The sequence below is a fragment of the Berghia stephanieae genome, chromosome 11 (genome assembly GCF_034508935.2).
Source record: "Berghia stephanieae isolate SIO BIC M18660-M18661 chromosome 11, UCSD_Bste_1.3, whole genome shotgun sequence".
Taxonomy (NCBI): domain Eukaryota; kingdom Metazoa; phylum Mollusca; class Gastropoda; order Nudibranchia; family Aeolidiidae; genus Berghia; species Berghia stephanieae.
The window spans coordinates 3768678-3780121 of NC_088370.1; positions in this window are offsets into that span (position 1 = coordinate 3768678).

An 11444-nucleotide genomic window follows, 5' to 3' on the forward strand; every position below is an offset into this window, starting at 1 on the left:
TCCCCAGGGCAAATGGACAGGAATGAAGATGGAGGGACTCTTGGAGAAAGCCAACAATAGAGAAGAATGGCGGATAGTGGTGAGATCTGCATCCCGTGTATCCCTCGACATCATGAGATCATGGATTGATGATGATGATGATGAACGTGATCATCAAAACTTTTCAGCAGAAGTCAAATTTTTCGAATATGTCAGTGACATCATCCAAAATTGTTTAAGAACATTAATATAACTTAATATCAGACCTCATTTCATAACATGTCAACAAGAGATACTAACGAGAACTGAATCAACAGTTAAAAATACCTTAAATTTTTGTGTGACAAAATTGAAATAATCAAAAGGCTGCCTCTATTCTCACCCCAGGATGAGAATAGAAAAGCGATCGAGCTCTCACCCCCGGATGAGAATAGAGGTAGTTGCCCCTTCTCGCTATTCTAACCCCTGTAACCAACAGTAGGAGGGTAGCCTAGCCTAGCCGCTGTCCTTCTCGCTATTCTCATCCCTGTGTAGGTAAGGTAGCACCCCCCCCCCCCTTTCCTCACTACTTCATCTGATCATCATCATCTCTCTCGTTACTACTTTTAGTGCACTGGACGTAAGGAGGGTGAACATGCAGCCCCACCCCTTCTCGCTATTCTCATCCCTGTTAACCAACAGGTAGGGAGGGTAGCCTAGCCGCCGTCTCTTCTCCCGCTAATTTGCTCATCCCTAATTAACCAACCAGGGAGGGAGGGTAGCCTCGCCTAGCCGCCGTCCCTTCTCGCCATTCTCATCCCTGTGTAGGGTCAGCTTAGCACCCCCCCCCCCCCCCCCACTTCCTCGCCACTCTCACCTGATCATCAAATCTCTCGTGGTACTGGACGTAAGGAGGGTGAACTTATATGTCGTGCATTTAAAATGTAGACTGGCTGGCTTGAGATATGGGAATCATTGTTGGAAATCTGTCTACGGGATTCTCTCTCTCTCTCTCTCTTTAAGCGAACTAGTTTTGCCCAATTTCTAAGAATTGGACTTTTCCTTTTATGGGCATATTATTATTTTGTGTTGACTTAGGTGTCTCAATTTCTCTCTACGTTAGGTATTTTAACTTGTTTATATTTTCTCGCTCTCTCCCTCCCCCTACCCCAAACTCTATTTCTCTACATCTTTTATATTGTTTGTATTTCCTTTCTCTCGTCCACTCAATATTTCATGTCTCTTTCGCCCTCTCCCCATCTCCCCTCTTTCTCTATTTTAATTTGTTGGTATTTTCTTCTTCTCTTTCTCCTCCACATTCTATTTCGTCTCTTCCCCTCCCCCCCCTCTCTCTCTCTCTCTCTTTCTCTTTTTTTTTTCTCTCCCCTGTCTCAATTTATATCTGGCTGTTGGTTAGGTAATAGTAATACGGGATGAGAATAGCGAGAAGGGGTGGCGGCGAGGCTAGGCTACCTACCCTCCCTACGTGTTGGTTAACAGGGGTGAGAAAAGCGGAAAGTGGCGAGGACCTCTACTCTCATCCCGGGGGTGAGAGCTCGATCGATTTTTTATTCTCATCCCGGGGGTGAGAATAGTCACTCCGTAATCAAAAAGTTGCTTTCAAGTTGAAACACGTAAGTTTTTTAAATAGAGGTAGGTTTTTACCCAAAAAATATCCTTAAAAAGAAGGAATGTTCAAATCGAAGTGGTCTAAATGAGGGGAGGGGTGGCAAAATCATTTTCAGTCTTCTCTCTGTCTTTATTTTTCAATTAAAAAAAATAAATTATAACCACCTTTCGAATAAATTATATCATTATTAAGATTTTGAGATGGCAATTGATCATAATAAAACAAAACACTTTAAAAGCTTTGTTGCGATGTGTTAGTGTTAGGGACTAGGCTTGATTATTGTGAGTGTGAGATTCCCATTCATTCTATTGATCAGTCACTTCATTTGACATTATTATTGTATCCAAACTTGAAAGAGGAAAAAAAAATTAGCAAATCCTATCACCATCACCGTTGTTTACAGAATGTTTAGTATCCATAGCAATCGCCATCAAACTAACGTTAACCTTGACTTTTTAACCAATTTTTTTCACGGATTACCGTGTTACATCTAGAGTTGAGTTCCCAATTCAAAATGTCGCAGACGATAATACACAGTACAGGAACAAGAACTCATTGCAAAGAGAGTTAGATTCGATACATGAATGTAAAGGAAAGAACTCTAAACATTATTATTATTATTATTATTATTATTATTATTATTATTATTATTATTATTATTATTATTATTATTATTATTATAGCGCAATATCCACTAAACGTGCTCAAAGCGCTTTACAATGGCCAACAGCAACTCTTAACATGTGGGACAGAACATGGCGCCTGTTAGGCGACATTACAATTTATTCGGACAGAGACAGCGCTGTTAACTGCCTTATGGTACTCATTTTACACATGAGTAAGGGGAGAGAATGTGAGTAAAGAGCCTTCTCCAATGACTAAGCTATGCGCCGAGCGAGGCTCGAACCCAGGACCTTCCAATCCGAAAGCGAGTGTCATACCACAAGACCACATAGCCGCATATCGTCAATGACCATTAAACAAATGAGTAAGAAATCATTACTGGTCATGGAAACTTAGAGAATACAACTCTCAATTGATCAAAGTTTTTTTTTACCTTTTTTATATTAGACTATATAAAGTTATTAATTTTTATTTTTAATTTAACTTCAGGGAGTTTTTTTTTATCCTTGCAAAGCCTCCAATTTTCAGCTGTAAAATGCTTGAGATATGGGATACAATTCTTTGTTTAAATTATGCCTTTTGCGCCACGACATCATAAGATATCGTCGCCTAGGCATTCCACGAAGGAATATAGACAACTCATCAAACAAAATGTCTGATGTCAATAGGAATCACCCATGTTGTCCAAGTGAGCAAATTGGGGGTTACTAATCTTGCTCAAGGAAAAAAAACGAAAGTGCCTGAAGCGGGGCTCGAACCTTTTATATGGGATAAAGCAGATACAAATTCCGTTTCGATTGTTACAGAATGACCATATCTAGGTGCAGCTATAGAAGGGCCGAAATCGACGTCATTCAGCTCTTTGTGTTTTTACCCAGCCATTTTTATGAGTAGTTCAGTTAGTAGTTCTCACTAGATTATATCAATCAGACCATAAACGCTCACGGTTACTTCCTTCCGTTTTTTTTTTTTTTGTTTTTTTTTTTTTTTGGTGTTATATTTTGACTAAACGCATGGCATCTCTATATGCTTTATTTTTATGGTCTACAGATTGGCGAATTTTTAATGTTAAAACTCTCATCAATACAGGTTTTTATTATATATATCTAACTAATGAAATAAAAAACGGTAATAAAAGACACTTATTGTGTATCTGTTATTTGTTGAGAAGATTGGGTTTTGCTACTTAATCCCACAGTTATGTCATAGCAGATTTTAAGTTGATTCAAATGTGTGACTTTTGTCAGGATTTATCTGTCATTTCCATTGTTTTAAATTCAAATTGAGCTTTATATAGCGCGATATCCACTAAATGTGCTCAAAGCGCTTTACAAGGGGTCCCTGGTCAACAGCAACATTTAACATGTAGGACGGGACACGACGCCTGTTAGGCGATAATACAATTTTTCGGACAAAGACAACGCTGTTAACGGCCAGGTACTCATTTTACACCTGAGTACGGTGAGAGAAAGTGAGTAAAGAGCCTTTTCCAAGGACTCAGCTATGCGCCGAGCGCGAGGCTCGAACCCAGGACCTTCCGATCCGAAAGCGAGTGTCATACCACAAGACCACATAGCCGCATTTCAGTAAGAGATTTGTAACTACGATGTGACTTTAGCTTCTGGAGAAGAAATAGTGGTTATCACAGTCGTAATATGGTATTAAAGGTGGAGATTTAATTTTGAAATGCTAAGAAACTTATGTAATAATCTCCACACCCGCAAGCGTTTTACAAAGGGTTGTCAGCTCCTGCACGCACAGAAACGCTCTATCAATTAGAATTAAATTATAGAGATAGGCTTCTGCAAATCTTATGATTTCCCCGTTACATATTACATGCAATTATTTAACATCAATGATTATCGGCTCGTATAGCTGTCTAAGGATATAACCTTCACAATACAATAAGTAATGAATAAACAAGTTCCAGTCCCACTTATAATACTCTTCAACAGTCGTAACGTCACTTCCTTCCTAAGGACGCATGGTACCTTAGTAACACTGGCTCTAAACTATAGGAACAATGGCGACGCCGTATGAAATATTTCTCCTGCTAGCATAAATGCGTATCCAGAGGAAAAAAAAAACACATAAATTTGATCATGTTTTGACTTTTACACATTCTGATCACAAGGCATATGAAAAGTTCTAGCCAGCATGAAAAATAAAAAGTAATGATTTTCTTTGTTTAGAACCAAGATGGCCGCCGTTGCCGGGCGGCGTGACATCAGACTATTGAATCGTATTGACAATAAAGTAAGCCAGATTTATTCTGTTTTAAATAGTTTTAAATAGTAGATACGTATTTATATTTTATAATGTTTTATATTTTTAATATTTATGATTCATCATTGGGCACTAACAAACGATAAAACAAACAAAACCACAATATTGGGGTTGTTTAAAAAAAAAAAAGTTTCAGAAGATGATAATATAAGTAGTCCTTCAAAACTATTAGCCCATGGAGTCGGAATTTATCCCGATTTCTATTGCGTGAAAAGGACACTTTGAATTGTTTGCTATCCTTTGGATCGGATGCTAGTCTATCGCAAAGTAGATACTAACAAACCAGCTACACAATCATTGCTGGGTGGACAGAAGGATCGAAAAATCACGACTTCATCCTTGATCTCGTTCCCTTGCGTGTGAACAGAGTACTTTACCAACTGAGCAATAGTAGGTAGTAGTCCTTCAAAGCCATTGGCCCATGGGGCCGGAGTTTATCCCGGTTTCTATAGCGTGAAATGGACAATTGCTTGCTATCCTTTGGTTAGGGCGCTAGTCTATCGCAAAGTACTTTCCGGCAAATCTAACAGACCCAGCAACCCATTCATTTCTGGGTGGACAAGGGGGTCAGAAAAGAAAAAAAAAATCTCCACTGCACCCGGGATCGATCTTGGTCCCTTTGCGTGTGAAGCGAATGCTCTACCACTGAGCAACCGGGACCCATTTATTTCATGCCCATACAATGGGACAACATTCAACTAGATTTGGTTTCGGATGTTGGGCTTTGACTTAATTATTTATTTTTATTGCTTTGATTTTATTTTTTTCTAATTTGTTTTTCTCATCTAATTTACATGGATAGGCTACAAACAATTTGTCCATCTTCATTGCAATACGTGTGCTCGCTATATTTCATTGTTGTTTTGGGACCCTGTCTTGTTTTACAATTATATAGAAACTACGCCTACTACAATAATAACTGAATAACATATCAACCAGAAACTCAATAGACCGTGACAGAAAGAGACATCAAGATTTATAGGATTATTTTGATATGTACTACTTTCCACAATATGTAACAGACCCAGCTACCCGTTCAATCTATAGTCTGATTTATGAATTTTAGTCAGGGCTAATCACCAAAATGGCTGTCTAAAAAAACAATAAAAAAGATCTGAGTGACGTCAATAATTCTGTGTGTTATTTCGGTACGATATTATAGATAGAATGCGCTTGGCCAAGGAGTTCACAACATTGCCATCCGGAAGTATAACGGACCAACACACAAACTCTGTGTAACCATGAACTTTTATAGTCTGGTTAATACAGTTTAGTGAGAACAACTCACAAACGCGGATGGCAAAAACAATAACAAAGGCCTGAGTGACGTCATCTGCATACTATCTATAGCGGAATATTATAAATAATAATCCAACCAAAAAAAAAAAAACCCAAAGGCGTCCGGTGTCAACAGGAATAACATGCGTCTCAGCGTAACCATCATTAACTTATAGCCTGACACCGTAGCCATCGTTATGTTTTAGCCTGACACCAAAAGGGTTATAACAGTTTGACGTCATTATTTGTTTTATGCACCGTTTAGTGAGTTGTCGTCAGTAGAAGTCATAGAAACAAGTTATTTCATTGGTTGAACTATTGAATACAACTCACGACTTGTTTTCTTTTGTGACCAAAGACTGGCATTTTGACGTCATTTTTTGGTCAGTGTCGGGCCATAACTTTACGAAGGCCACGCTGACACTGACCAAAAAATGACGTCAAAATTCTAGTCTTTGGCCACAAAAGTAAAGAAATCGTGAGTTGTATTCAATAGTTCAATCAATGGGCCACTTGTTTCCATGAGCACTACTAACAACTCACTAGACGGTGCAAAAAACTAATAATGACGTCAAAATGCCAGTCTTTTTGGGTCCCAGTGTCAGGCTATAGATAGTTCGAAGATGACGTCACTCGGGTCTTTGTTATTGTTTTTTGCAATCCACGTTTATGAGTAGTGCTCACTGAACTGTATTAACCTGACTATAAACGTTCATGGATACACACAGTTTTGTGCGTTGGTCCGTTGTATTTCCGGATGGCAATGTTATGAGCTTCTTAGCCAAGCGCATACTATCTATAACTTAACGATGACTACGGTCTAAGTGACCAAAGTGGAAGTTAGTAATCTTGCCCAAGAAAAAAACAAACAAACACGAAAGTGCGATAAGCGGGCTCGAACCGGATTACAATGCAATACCATAACTACTCGGCTACCCCCTCCCCCCTCCCCCCCCCCCCCCCCCTTCCCCCTTCCCACAGGCAAATGATGTCAGTACATCGTATAGATAGAATGAAGTTGACGTCACTCTGGACTTTGTTATTGTTTTTTGCCATCCGCGTTTGTGAGTAATTCTCACTAAACTGTATTAACCCGACTATAGATAGTATGCAGATGACGTCACTCAGGCCTTTGTTATTGTTTTTGCCATCCGCGTTTGTGAGTTGTTCTCACTACACTGTATTAACCAGACTATAAAAGTTCATGGTTACACAGAGTTTGTGTGTTGGTCCGTTATACTTTCGGATGGCAATGTTGTGAACTCCTCGGCCAAGCGCATTCTATCTATAAACGATCATGGTTACACATAGTTTTGTGTGTTGGTCCCTTATACTTCCGGATGGCAATGTTATGAGCTTCTTAGCCAAGCGCATACTATCTATATATTTTGGATTGTTTTCCTTGCCTTGCCTGAACAAACCATAGGAGGCATTTGAAGACCTTTGCCAAGGATTATTGATGAACCGAAACGGCCTGTGTGTGTGTGTGTGTGGCTTTGTTTGTAGATTGGTTTCACGTCCCAAGTAGGTCCCGCCCCCTTCAAGGTTAACAAAGGATTCACATAAATAAGCTGCTGCTGCATCAATTGAATAAAAACTGTTTACAAAATCATTAAAACCCGAAAACAAGGCGTCCTTAGAAACAAAAATCTAGTAAAGCCCCATTATGTAAACTCATCTGATTTTGACCAACATAACAATCTGAACCCCCCCCCCCCCCTCCCCTGCCCTTCTCTCCTCCAATCCTTAGTTTAAATCGTAATAATTCCAACCCCCCCCCCCCCCTCCTTTCTACCCATGAAAAATATCCGTGTTCTATTATTGTTGCTCCTGTTGTTGATGGTGTTGCTCCTGTTGTTGTTGTTGTTGTTGTTGCTGTTGTTTATTTCTTTGAGTTGTCCTTTTTTTATATCTCAATACGATTTTATATGCTCCAATAGAAATGATTATGGCTGTAAGTTTAATTCATGTTTTGATATTTCCCGTGTTGATGTAACAAATACGTATAGGTATCGTGTTTTGTAAATGGACGATTCTATTAATATTTCGATTTTTTAAAATTATGATTATTTTTATATAAATTTATTAACAAAAACATCCTACAGAAGTCACAATATAACTTTCGCCGTGTCCAAATACAGAAACACAATATCGCTGATGAAATTGGGTGGGATGCGCATGCGTGACGGAGGTGTATAAAAACGGTCCGTTAAGATATACCGTCAACGGAGGTGCATAAAAAAACTACGGTAGTAAAAGGATAATATTATAGAGCAGTAAAGTTAGGTGCCCCAAACGTAAACAATAACAAGTTGCTAGTGATTTCCGTTAGGGACCGAATAATTTACCCACATATGGTTCTCTCCCAATTTTAGTTTAATTGTTAGCAAACCTTTCAGTATTGAAAATATGTTTCATAATTCTAACAGTTTGCAGAAATAATATATAAGCCTATTATGTATGGAAAATTCAGGCTCCGAATATTCTCTTTTTTTTTTTCAATCCACGCAATATTTCTCTGTCAAAAAATAGATATGCTGTAACTTGATAAATTTTGAAATTTACCTTTTGTTCAAAAATACCATACTAGGACTTATTTGATGATGCGAGATTTATGAATATTGTTTTTTTGCACAAAAGCAATTTTTAAAGTATTTTTCAAATATTATTTACATATGAACGTGCTGTCCATAGAACAGGAACATGTTGGTTTGCCACGTGCTTATCGTCCTTTGTTACGTTGGGGCACCTAACTCTTAACTGCTACTATACTAACCGACGTGTCCTCAATTTGCAGGTGTGATAATTTATTGTCTCATTGTTGTAATGGAAATACTCTCACAACGCCAACGCAAAAATATTGTCCATTACAACACTGTTAAAACAGGCCCATTAACTCTCTCCTTACTAGCCATTTTCAGGATATTCCCCAAAACTTCACACCCAACTAACACAAAAATATATTTTTTATCACTCCAACACAATAGCAGTAAAGTTCTTGCGATACATAATTTCTTTAGCAAAACATGCTTTACAACTTACTGTTCATTTTCTTTAAATTTTAATGATGTACAAAAGAAATTTGAATAAGAAAATTTTTGGTTGTAGTGCAGCGAATGTGACGATTTTTCTATAGTTGATAAGGAGAGGGTTAATTGCGTCCAGTTATCAACATTGAGCTTGAGTTTTTATATAGCGCAATATCTACCTCATGTGATCAAAGCAGTTTACAATGGGTATTTGGCCATCAGCAACACGTAACATGTAGGACGGGATATGACGCTTGTTAGCGATATTACAATTTTTTTTCGGATAGAGACAATGATGTTAAAGGCCAGGTACTCATTTTACACCCCGAGTACGGTGGAGAATATGAGTAAAGAGCCTTGTCCAAGGAGTCAACTATGCGCCGAGCGAGGCTCAATAATGTGTGCACGTTCCATCGCTTCTAATCGGTGTTATATATCGGAGTGAAACGAATGCCAGAAAGGGAATCTAAAACTAAAATGATCAGAAAAATGGATTTATGCACTTTAAAAAAGAAAACTTCACATAAACTTAAGGGGGCGATTTTTATCAATTTTGGCACCAAACTTAATATAATGATAATAATAATAATAATAATAATAATAATAATAATAATAATAATAATAATAATAATAATAATAATAATAATAATAATAATAATAATAATAATAATAATAATAATGATGATGATATAATAATAATAATAATAATAATAATAATAATAATAATAATAATAATAATAATAAATAATGGATATTGCTCTGTATAAATGGCTCATGACGTGCGCATTTGCTTTAAGAAAAGAGATTCAGACTTGTTACTAATTAATTTTCCTGTCAGGAAAGTCACCAGCCTCCCATTTGATTGTAGATAGTATGCACTTCGCTAAGAAGTTCAAAACATTGCCATCCGGAAGTATAACTGGCCAACACACAAACCTCTGTGTAACCATGATCGTTTATAGTCTGGTTAATACAGTTCAGTGAGAACTACTCATAAACGCGGATGGCAAAAAACAATAACAAAGACATGAGTGACGTCATCATCGGACTATCTATTGGGAGAAAAACACTTAAAGTCTAATAATGACAAGTACACGAAGAGCCTGGGCATGATCTATATTACCTTTCCATGTGCTCGAGGTCATTGGTCACATTGCAAAATGTGCTCAAAGTGACCTACATAGTGAAAAGTGTTCACAGCTTTTGAATTATCTAACATTACGCGATTGGTCATTGTGTTCAGCTTGACACCTGGGTATGTTTACAACTTTCATAAACAAAGCAGCGTGTTAACATTTGTTCAGAAATGTCCAATCGTTGGACAGCAAAAATTCACGTGATTGATGACTCGGTTGGACGAAAACACGAATATAGATCGCTCCCATTAACTCGAAGAATTTTGACCAATCAAAACATGGAATTTTGTGACACACATTCACACGTGCTCGGACAAACATTTTTGGTTGTTTATAAACAATAACGTGAATGGAATCGATCTCTCTCTGATCGTTGTTGTTGTTTTTTATACCGCCAGATGGGTGACTAGTTATCACACGATTTTCTCGGTCATAGGTAAATGTTTAAGTTTACGTATATATAGTATGAACTTGGCTAAGAAGCTCACAACATTGCCATCCGGAAGTATAACGGACCAACACACAAAACTGTATGTAACCATGAACTTTTATAGTCTGGATAATTCCGTTAAGTGAGAATAACTCATAAACATGGATGGCAAAACACAATAACAAAGACCCGAGTGACGTCAACTTCATTCTATCTATAGTTTTTTGTGTGTTGGTTCTATTGATCAAGCGGTAGAACGGTGGGTATTTTACTTAGACACATGCCATCAATACTAAAACCTATGTAGTTCGCTATGTTACCAAATCACTGCCATTGTTTACGACTGTGGTTATCTCGGTGTCTATTTTCCTTATTGTCAACAAAACACGATGAAAATGACACAGGAGGTGAAAGTGAGACAAGAAGATGCGGTTTTATTAGCGCCTTATCGTATGGTTGTGGGGATTTGGATCGGAAGGGGATAAATTCTAGTCTCGTTCTGAGCGGCGAATAGTCGAGTCCTTAGTGAAAAAATCTTTACTCATAATCTCTCACTGTTCTCAGGTGTAAAATGAGTGCCTGGGAGTTAATATCCTTGTCTCTATCTGAAAAAAAATTGTACTGTTGCCTAACACGCGTCATGTCTCTTCCAACATGTTACGTTTTTCTGTTGGCAAGGGACGCCTTGAAAGCGCTTTGAGCACGTTTAGTGGATATTGCGCTAAATCGTAGCCATCGTTATGTTATAGCCTGATACTGAAACCCAAAAGGACTGGAAGTTTGACGTCATTATTTGTTGTTTTTTTTTTTGCACCGCATAGTGAGTTGTCGTTAGTAGAGCTAATGGAAACAAGTTATTTCATTGGTTGAACTATTTGATGCAACTCACGATTTGTTGTCTTTTGTGGCAAAAGACTGGCATTTTGACGTCATTTTTTGGTCAGTATAGCGTAGCCATCGTTATGTTATAGCCTGATACTGAAATCCAAAAGGACTGGCAGTTTGACGTCATTAGTGAGTTGTCGTTAGTACAGCTCATAGAAACAAGTCATTTCATTGGTTGAACTATTGAA